Raw genomic sequence first — 11,180 nt, forward strand, 5'->3', positions numbered from 1 at the left:
GGGTGAACCAGCTGCAAGACTGCAGCGCTAGCTGGGGAACTGAAGAGTGATAATGAAGGCAGGACCTCGTTGGAGATGCGTCCAGGGAGTGGTGGGCCTTGGACTAGTCCACCTGGAAGGGGGAGGGGTGAGAGGATTAGGGAGATGGGAGGTGGGTGGAGGAGCTTCAGAGTAAAGAGGGGGTGAGAGGATTAGGGAGATGGGAGGTGGGTGGAGGAGCTTCAGAGTAAAAAGGGGGTGAGAGAGGGGGAGGGAGATGGGGAGGGAGAGGACGAGGGGAAGCCTCAGCCTTGTACAAACCAGGTACTCCTAATTAGGAAAAAAGAGTGACTCATTCCTGGTGGTTAGGAGCTACTTTGCTGTATATTTATATATACATATACACGCACACACTCACACTCACACACACACACACACACACACACACACACACACACACACACACACACACACACACACACACACACACACACACACTCTTGCCTGTCTGTCTGCTTGTCTGTATCCCTCTCTGTCTGCCTGTATATCTGGAAAACACTGTAAGAATCTGTGTCCTGATCGCTAACCACATTAAGCATACCCCCCCCCCCCCCCCCCCCTACCCCCCCGGCACTGACCCAGACGAGTTGTAAAAATAATCCCTTTTTTTTTTAAATGACCACAGCTGTTGATTTTAATAACGCTCCATAGCAGAGTAGTATTATCAAACGGGATAATGACATAAATATCTCAGAGGAACGAACGTTAAAGCTACAATCGGTGATCTGAAATTGAATATGAAACACATTTAAAGGTTCAAAAAGGGAGAGTTTAGATGTTGGGTCATTTATATATTTAGTTCTGTTGACTGGCTCAATTAGCCGTGGCCTGGTAATTCATTGGCCATGGCTGTGCTATTGAACAGGCTCCCTGCCGCACCTACTTATACAGTGATCATTTGTGGTCAGATTGCGTGTCTTTGCACAGGAGAGTAAACGTTCTCATATTTAATGGGGGGGGGTTGCCTTTATGAAGGTTACTATTGTTTATTTATGTTTGAAGCAGGTTCCTAAGCTCATCAATAGCTTCCCTATGTATAACACAATGAGGGAACTAGGTGTGGTGTAACGGCCTGTACTATCAGACCCTTATGTTGACCTGGTATAACAGCCTGTACCTTCAGACCCTTATGTTGACCTGGTATAACGGCCTGTACCTTTACCTTCAGACCCTTATGTTGCCCTGGTATAACGGCCTGTACCTTCAGACCCTAATGTTGACCTGGTATAACGGCCTGTACCTTCAGACCCTTATGTTGACCTGGTATAACAGCCTGTACCTTTACCTTCAGACCCTTATGTTGACCTGGTGTAACGGCCTGTACCTTCAGACCCTTATGTTTACCTGGTATAACAGCCTGTACCTTTACCTTCAGACCCTTATGTTGACCTGGTGTAACGGCCTGTACCTTCAGACCCTTATGTTGACCTGGTATAACGGCCTGTACTATCAGACCCTTATGTTGACCTGGTATAACAGCCTGTACCTTCAGACCCTTATGTTGACCTGGTATAACGGCCTGTACCTTTACCTTCAGACCCTTATGTTGACCTGGTGTAACGGCCTGTACCTTCAGACCCTTATGTTTACCTGGTATAACAGCCTGTACCTTTACCTTCAGAACCTTATGTTGACCTGGTGTAACGGCCTGTACCTTCAGACCCTTATGTTGACCTGGTATAACGGCCTGTACTATCAGACCCTTATGTTGACCTGGTATAACGGCCTGTACCTTCAGACCCTTATGTTGACCTGGTATAACAGCCTGTACCTTTACTTTCAGACCCTTATGTTGACCTGGTGTAACGGCCTGTACCTTCAGACCCTTATGTTGACCTGGTATGACGGCCTGTACCTTTACCTTCAGACACTTATGTTGACCTGGTGTAACGGCCTGTACCTTTACCTTCAGACCCTTATGTTGACCTGGTATAACGGCCTGTACCTTTACCTTCAGTCCCTTATGTTGACCTGGTATAACGGCCTGTACCTTTACCTTCAGACCCTTATGTTGACCTGGTGTGACGGCCTGTACCTTCAGACCCTTATGTTGACCTGGTATAACGGCCTGTACCTTCAGACCCTTATGTTGACCTGTTATAACGGCCTGTACCTTCAGACCCTTATGTTGACCTGGTATAACGGCCTGTACCTTTACCTTCAGACCCTTATGTTGACCTGGTATAACGGCCTGTACCTTCAGACCCTTATGTTGACCTGGTATAACGGCCTATACCTTCAGACCCTTATGTTGACCTGGTATAACGGCCTGTACCTTTACCTTCAGACCCTTATGTTGCCCTGGTATAACGGCCTGTACCTTTACCTTCAGACCCTTATGTTGACCTGGTATAACGGCCTTTACCTTTACCTTCAGACCCTTATGTTGACCTGGTATAACGGCCTGTACCTTCAGACCCTTATGTTGACCTGGTGTAACGGCCTGTACCTTCAGACCCTTATGTTGACCTGGTATAACGGCCTGTACCTTTACCTTCAGACCCTTATGTTGACCTGGTATAACGGCCTGTACCTTCAGACCCTTATGTTGACCTGGTATAACGGCCTGTACCTTTACCTTCAGACCCTTATGTTGACCTGGTATAACGGCCTGTACCTTCAGACCCTTATGTTGACCTGGTATAACGGCCTGTACCTTCAGACCCTTATGTTGACCTGGTATAATGGCCTGTACCTTCAGACCCTTATGTTGACCTGGTATGACGGCCTGTACCTTCAGACCCTTATGTTGACCTGGTATAACGGCCTGTACCTTCAGACCCTTATGTTGACCTGGTATAACGGCCTGTACCTTCAGACCCTTATGTTGACCTGGTGTAACGGCCTGTACCTTCAGACCCTTATGTTGACCTGGTATAACGGCCTGTACCTTTACCTTCAGACCCTTATGTTGACCTGGTATAACGGCCTGTACCTTCAGACCCTTATGTTGCCCTGGTATAACGGCCTGTACCTTCAGACCCTTATGTTGACCTGGTATAACGGCCTGTACCTTTACCTTCAGACCCTTATGTTGACCTGGTATAACGGCCTTTACCTTTACCTTCAGACCCTTATGTTGACCTGGTATAACGGCCTGTACCTTCAGACCCTTATGTTGACCTGGTGTAACGGCCTGTACCTTCAGACCCTTATGTTGACCTGGTATAACGGCCTGTACCTTTACCTTCAGACCCTTATGTTGACCTGGTATAACGGCCTGTACCTTCAGACCCTTATGTTGACCTGGTATAACGGCCTGTACCTTTACCTTCAGACCCTTATGTTGACCTGGTATAACGGCCTGTACCTTCAGACCCTTATGTTGACCTGGTATAACGGCCTGTACCTTCAGACCCTTATGTTGACCTGGTATAACGGCCTGTACCTTCAGACCCTTATGTTGACCTGGTATGACGGCCTGTACCTTCAGACCCTTATGTTGACCTGGTATAACGGCCTGTACCTTCAGACCCTTATGTTGACCTGGTGTAACGGCCTGTACCTTCAGACCCTTATGTTGACCTGGTATAACGGCCTGTACCCTCAGACCCTTATGTTGACCTGGTGTAACGGCCTGTACCTTCAGACCCTTATGTTGACCTGGTGTAACGGCCTGTACCTTCAGATCCATCATAGCACCAACCCCACCCCAACACAGCCCCTCTTCCTGCTTCTTTCCATCAGGTTTGTTGAATATATCCTGAACCATTGATTTTTTTTCACTCTTCCTCTGTTCTGGTTCAAACACCCAACAAGTACCAATTTACATCCTTCAGAAAAGTTTACAGATCCCTTGCACATTTAGTTATTTTAAAGCCTTATTCTAAAACGGATTAAATATTTGTTCCTCTCATAAATCTACACACAATAGTCCATAATGACAAAGCAAAAACACATTTTTGCAAAAAAAAAAAAAAAACTGAAATATTACATTTCCATAAGTATTCAGACCCTTTACTCAGTGCTTTGTTGAAGCACCTTTGGCTGTGAATACAGGCTCAAGTCTTCTATGGTATGACTCTACAAGCTTGGCACACATGTATTTGGGGAGTTTTGTTATGGGATTCTTCTGGTGAAAGAGAGGAGGACCAAAATGCAGCGTGGTTATCTTTATACATCTTTAATAAAGATGAAAAATACGAACAGTATACAAAACAATAAACTTGAAAACCCGAAACAGCCCTATCTGGTGCAAACAAGCACAGAGACAGGAACAATCACCCACAAAATACCTAAAGAATATGGCTGCCTAAATATGGTTCCCAATCAGAGACAACAATAACCACCTGCCTCTGATTGAGAACCACTCTAGGCAACCATAGACTTTCCTAGAATACTACACTGAACTCAACCCCATCAATCTACAAAAACCCTAGACAAGACAAACACATAATAAACCCATGTCACACCATGGCCTAACCAACATAATAAAGAAAACACAAAATACTAATGCCAGGGCATGACAAGTTTCTCCCTTTCTTCTATGCAGATCCTCTCAAGCTCTGTCAGGTTGGATGGGGAGCGTCACTGCACAGCTATCTTCTGATCTCTTCAGAGATGTTCGATCGGGTTTAAGTCCGGGCACCTGCTGGTCCACTCAAGGACATTCAGAGACTTGTCCCGAAGCCACTCCTGCGTTGTCTTGGCTGTGTTCTTAGGGTTGTTGTCCTGTTGGAAGGTGAACCTTCACCCCAGGTCCTGAGCGCTCTGGAGCAGGTTTTCATCAAGGATCTCTGTAGTTTTCTCTGTTCATCTTTCCCTCGATCCTGACTAGTCTCCTAGTCACTGCTGCTGACAATCATCCCCACCGCATGATTTTGCCACCACCATGCTTCACCGTAGGGATGATGCCACCACCATGCTTCACCGTAGGGATGGTGCCTCCACCATGCTTCACCGTAGGGATGGTGCCACCACCATGCTTCACCGTAGGGATGATGCCACCACCATGCTTCACCGTAGGGATGGTGCCTCCACCATGCTTCACCGTATGGATGGTGCCTTAGCATTCAGGCCAATCTTATTGTCATTAGACAAGAGATCAGTTTGGCCGTGCGGCCAGCTCTTGGAAGAGTCATAGTGGTTCCAAACTTCTTTAAGAATAATGGAGGCCACTGTGTTCTTGGGGACGTTCAATGTCAACTGTGGGACCTTATATAGACAGCTTTGTGCCTTTTCAAATCATGTCCGATCAATGAATTTACCACAGGTGGACCACAATCAAGTTGTAGAAACATCTCAAGGATGATGTATTTTTTTTTAATCATTTCTAACTTAACCTTTATTTAACTAGGCAAGTCAATTAAGACATATTCGTATTTATAATGACGGCCTAGGAACAGCGGGTTAACTGACTTGCTCAGTGGCAGAACAACAGATTTTTACCTTGTCAGCTCGGGGATTCGATCTAGCATCCTTTAGTTTACTGGCCCAACGCTCTAACCAGGATGATCAATGGAAGCCGGATGCACAATTTCGAGTCTCAAATTAATATGTTAATAAAGTATTTATGTTTTTGAAAAGGTGGCTGAGCTACAACGATGTTTGTCAGACCTTGAGACATCCCGAATATCGGCGGTTTGGCCTACAGGCTAATATGACCACACAATGGTGTTTTCCGTTCTGCTCTATGACCCACACAAGTGTTACAGGACTCGTCTGAAAGGTAACCCATACAAACCAATGGAAGTATGGAGGTAGTTTTGTGTCAATAAAAATAAGGTGTTAATTAAATATGTGTCCCCAAACATTTTTCCCTGAGCTTTCTTATATACAGTATCTCCTAGATATAGGACAGACACTTCAAAAAACATTCATCCTTATAATTTATTTGTTGACTGTCTTTTTTTTTACCATTTATGAATGTGTTATTCAACACGTTTCTATGGGCGATAGTAGGAAAGGCCAAATTCAATATTTTTATTAATAAAAATAAGAAAAAAAATGATATAGCAAAAGGGTTACTAAAATTCAAAAATTAAATAGCTAATGATCTATCTTACGATCATCTTAATTCCACATGTTATCTTCGTTCATGCACTGAGTAGAATGTTCAGTTGGTCGTCCTAAAAAGGAACTTTCAAAACAATAGTGTAACTCCTGGTGCAACCCAAGGCACGGGCGGAGAAGCACAAGGCACGGGCGGAGAAGCACAAGGCACGGGCGGAGAAGCACAAGGCACGGGGGCGGAGAAGCACAAGGCACAGGCGGAGAAGCACAAGGCACGGGCGGAGAAGCACAAGACACAGGCGGAGAAGCACAAGGCACAGGCGGAGAAGCACAAGGCACGGGCGGAGAAGCACAAGGCACACGTGCGGAGAAGCACAAGGCACGGGCGGAGAAGCACAAGGCACGGGCGGAGAAGCACAAGGCACGGGCGGAGAAGCACAAGGCACACGGGCGGAGAAGCACAAGGCACAGGCGGAGAAGCACAAGGCACAGGCGGAGAAGCACAAGGCACGGGCGGAGAAGCACAAGGCACAGGCGGAGAAGCACAAGGCACAGGCGGAGAAGCACAAGGCACACGGGCGGAGAAGCACAAGGCACGGGCGGAGAAGCACAAGGCACGGGCGGAGAAGCACAAGGCACGGGCGGAGAAGCACAAGGCACGGGCGGAGAAGCACAAGGCACAGGCGGAGAAGCACAAGGCACGGGCGGAGAAGCACAAGGCACGGGCGGAGAAGCACAAGGCACGGGCGGAGAAGCACAAGGCACGGGGGCGGAGAAGCACAAGGCACAGGCGGAGAAGCACAAGGCACACGGGCGGAGAAGCACAAGGCACACGGGCGGAGAAGCACAAGGCACAGGCGGAGAAGCACAAGGCACGGGCGGAGAAGCACAAGGCACAGGCGGAGAAGCACAAGGCACAGGCGGAGAAGCACAAGGCACGGGCGGAGAAGCACAAGGCACGGGCGGAGAAGCACAAGGCACACGGGCGGAGAAGCACAAGGCATGGGCGGAGAAGCACAAGGCACAGGCGGAGAAGCACAAGGCACGGGCGGAGAAGCACAAGGCACACAGGCGGAGAAGCACAAGGCACAGGCGGAGAAGCACAAGGCACGGGCGGAGAAGCACAAGGCACGGGCGGAGAAGCACAAGGCACAGGCGGAGAAGCACAAGGCACAGGCGGAGAAGCACAAGGCACAGGCGGAGAAGCACAAGGCACAGGCGGAGAAGCACAAGGCACAGGCGGAGAAGCACAAGGCACAGGCGGAGAAGCACAAGGCAAAGTTATATTTACATTAAAATGTACATCGACTGGAAATGAATACATTCTATACAATAAATTGTTTCATGCATTTGCCTATTTTCATATATAATATATAATAAGATAGGTCTGGTTTTCTCCACATCAGCCTACCCTTTTATATAATATATGATATGATAGGTCTGGTTTTCTCCACGTTGGCCTACCCTTTATATAATATATAATAAGATAGGTCTGGTTTTCTCCACGTTGGCCTACCCTTTATATAATATATAATAAGATAGGTCTGGTTTTCTCCACACCGGCCTACCCTTTTATATAATATATAATAAGATAGGTCTGGTTTTCTCCACGTTGGCCTACCCTTTATATAATATATAATAAGATAGGTCTGGTTTTCTCCACGCCGGCCTACCCTTTTATATAAACAACACAAAGTCCCTTATTTCTATACAGGAGACGTAATCTTGGCTGTATGATAACACTGTTCAGAGGTCAGTTGTTGTAGTCTATCACTTGCAAGGCACATCGGAGCATAAATGGAAATAGCTATTTATTTATTTAATTATATATATTTTTTTTTACTGGACTGACGGTCAGTCTCAGCGGAGGGAGGGAGTCGAAGTGGAGAAGTTTGTTTCGTGATTTCTAAAAGCGTTCAATAAGAATTTAAATTATAAATAAAACTCATAAAAATAGAACTCCATTGCTGCATTTTTTCACAATCTCTTTCTAGGAATGGTTTTAAAATCTTACTGTAGTCTGCTCTACGGTAGTCTGCTCTACGGTAGTCTGCTCTACTGTAGTCTGCTCTACGGTAGTCTGCTCTACTGTAGTCTGCTCTACTGTAGTCTGCTCTACGGTAGTCTGCTCTACGGTAGTCTGCTCTACGGTAGTCTGCTCTACTGTAGTCTGCTCTACGGTAGTCTGCTCTACTGTAGTCTGCTGTACTGTTGTCTGCTGTACTGTAGTCTGCTCTATGGTAGTCTGCTCTACGGTAGTCTGCTTTACGGTAGTCTTCTCTACGGTAGTCTGCTCTATGGTAGCCTGCTCCACAGTAGTCTGCTCTACTGTAGCTTGCTCTACTGTAGTCTGCTATACTGTAGCCTGCTCTACTGTAGTCTGCTCTACTGTAGCCTGCTCCACAGTAGTCTGCTCTACTGTAGTCTGCTCTACTGTAGCCTGCTCTACTGTAGTCTGCTCTACTGTAGCCTGCTCCACAGTAGTCTGCTCTACTGTAGCCTGCTCTACTGTAATCTGCTATTCTGCAGCCTGTTCTATAGAGGTCTGCTCTACAGAAGTATGTTCTACAGTAGCCTGTTCTACAGTAGCCTGCTTAACAGTAGCCTGTTCTACAGAGGTCTGCTCTACTGTACCCTGCTCTACTGTAGCCTGCTCTACTGTAGCCTGCTCTACTCTAGCCTGCTCCACACTAGTCTGCTCTACTGTAGCCTGCTCTATTGTAGTCTGCTCTACTCTAGCCTGCTCTACTGTAGTCTGCTCTACTGTAGCCTGCTCCACAGTACTCTGCTCTACTGTAGCCTGCTCTACTGTAGTCTGCTCTACTGTAGCCTGCTCTACTGTAGTCTGCTCTACTGTATCCTGCTCCACAGTAGCCTGCTCTACTGTAGCCTGCTCCACAGTAGTCTGCTCTACTGTAGCCTGCTCTACTGTAGCCTGCTCTACTGTAGTCTGCTCTACTGTAGCCTGCTCCACAGTAGTCTGCTATTCTGTAGCCTGTTCTGTAGAGGTCTGCTCTACAGAAGTATGTTCTTACAGTTGCCTGTTCTACAGTAGCCTGCTCAACAGTTGCCTCTTCTACAGTAGCCTGCTCAACAGTAGCCTATTCTACAGTAGCATGGTCATCAGTAGCCTGTTATACAGTAGCCTGTTCTACAGTAGCCTGCTCAACAGTAGCCTGTTCTACAGTAGCCTGCTCTACAGTCAGTATCAACTTTCTGTGGGCTCGTGGAAGCTGCTCTAGACATCGGGATCTAAGAAATCCAATTGGCCAGCGGTAAGCTATCGGATTGGCCAGCGGTCACCTATCCGATTGGCCAGCGGTCAGCCTACAGGTGTACCTGATTTAGCTCTCTGTGCCCGCCAGGTAGTTGGAGCTTGTATCTTCAGACAAATAAAGTGTTTCAAAATTGGGAATACTTTGCCTAACTGGCATCCAGGGCAGCCGAATCAAGTGCACCCATCACATTATTGGTGAATAGGCCACAAAAACATATATATTTAGAATTTAAAATAGCCAGCCTTCTTGGCTAGGTGACTGAACCTCTTGTACCTTTTGTTTAAGCTGCTGTATAAAATCAGTTAGTTGTGCGTCCTCCACAGACATGCCATAATGGTTGTATCACTGTCATTTGACCGTCTGATCGAGGCAGGCAGACAGCTGCAGCCTTCTTCATTATCCCGGATGAATCCCGGATGACTGTTGATTTCCATAAGTTGTCTGTCCAATATCTCATTCCATAATGAATGTAAATATAATTTGCTCCTAACAGGGGCTGCTTTATCCCATTGTAGATCTAACGTGTGAGTCTCTAAACATTACCAGGTGTGGATTTAACTTTTGACCATCAAAATTCATCTGTACGCTTAATTAATTTATTGAAATCACCATTGCAATTGTCTCTGAATGTACTGAAACGGTCTTTGAGGCCCTTGATTAGATTGATGCAATCAGTAATTAATATAGAGGGGGTCTGGAGGCCCTTCGTTGGGAAATCAGTGATTAATATATAGAGGGGGTCTGGAGGCCCTTCGTTGGGAAATCAGTGATTAATATATAGAGGGGGTCTGGAGGCCCTTCGTTGGGAAATCAGTGATTAATATATAGAGGGGGTCTGGAGGCCCTTCGTTGGGAAATCAGTGATTAATATATAGAGGGGGTCTGGAGGCCCTTCGTTGAGAAATCAGTGATTAATATATAGAGGGGGTCTGGAGGCCCTTCGTTGGGAAATCAGTGATTGATATAGAGAGGGGGTCTGGAGGCCCTTCGTTGAGAAATCAGTGATTAATATATAGAGGGGGTCTGGAGGCCCTTCGTTGAGAAATCAGTGATTAATATATAGAGGGGGTCTGGAGGCCCTTCGTTGAGAAATCAGTGATTAATATAGATAGGGGGTCTGGAGGCCCTTCGTTTAGAAATCAGTGATTAATATAGAGAGGGAGTCTGGAGGCCCTTCGTTGAGAAATCAGTGATTAATATAGAGAGGGGGTCTGGAGGCCCTTCGTTAGGAAATCAGTGATTGATATAGAGGGGGTCTGGAGGCCCTTTGTTAGGAAATCAGTGATTAATATATAGAGGGGGTATGGAGGCCCTTCGTTGGGAAATCAGTGATTAATAGAGAGGGGGTCTGGAGGCCCTTCGTTAGGAAATCAGTGATTAATAGAGAGGGGGTCTGGAGGCCCTTCGTTGGGAAATCAGTGATTGATATAGAGGGGGTCTGGAGGCCCTTCGTTGGGAAATCAGTGATTGATATAGAGGGGGTCTGGAGGCCCTTCGTTGGGAAATCAGTGATTGATATAGAGGGGGTCTGGAGGCCCTTCCTTGGGAAATCAGTGATTGATATAGAGGGGGTCTGGAGGCCCTTTGTTAGGAAATCAGTAATTGATATAGAGGGGGTCTGGAGGCCCTTCGTTGGGAAATCAGTGAATAATAGAGAGGGGGTCTGGAGGCCCTTTGTTAGGAAATCAGTGATTAATATATAGAGGGGGTCTGGAGGCCCTTCGTTGGGAAATCAGTGATTAATAGAGAGGGGGTCTGGAGGCCCTTCGTTGGGAAATCAGTGATTAATAGAGAGGGGGTCTGGAGGCCCTTCGTTAGGAAATCAGTGATTAATATAGAGAGGGGGTCTGGAGGCCCTTCGTTGGGAAATCAGTGATTAATAGAGAGGGGGTCTGGAGGCCCTTCGTTGGG

This window comes from Oncorhynchus clarkii, chromosome 22, assembly GCF_045791955.1.
Source record: "Oncorhynchus clarkii lewisi isolate Uvic-CL-2024 chromosome 22, UVic_Ocla_1.0, whole genome shotgun sequence".
In the NCBI taxonomy this organism is placed as follows: Eukaryota; Metazoa; Chordata; class Actinopteri; order Salmoniformes; family Salmonidae; genus Oncorhynchus; species Oncorhynchus clarkii.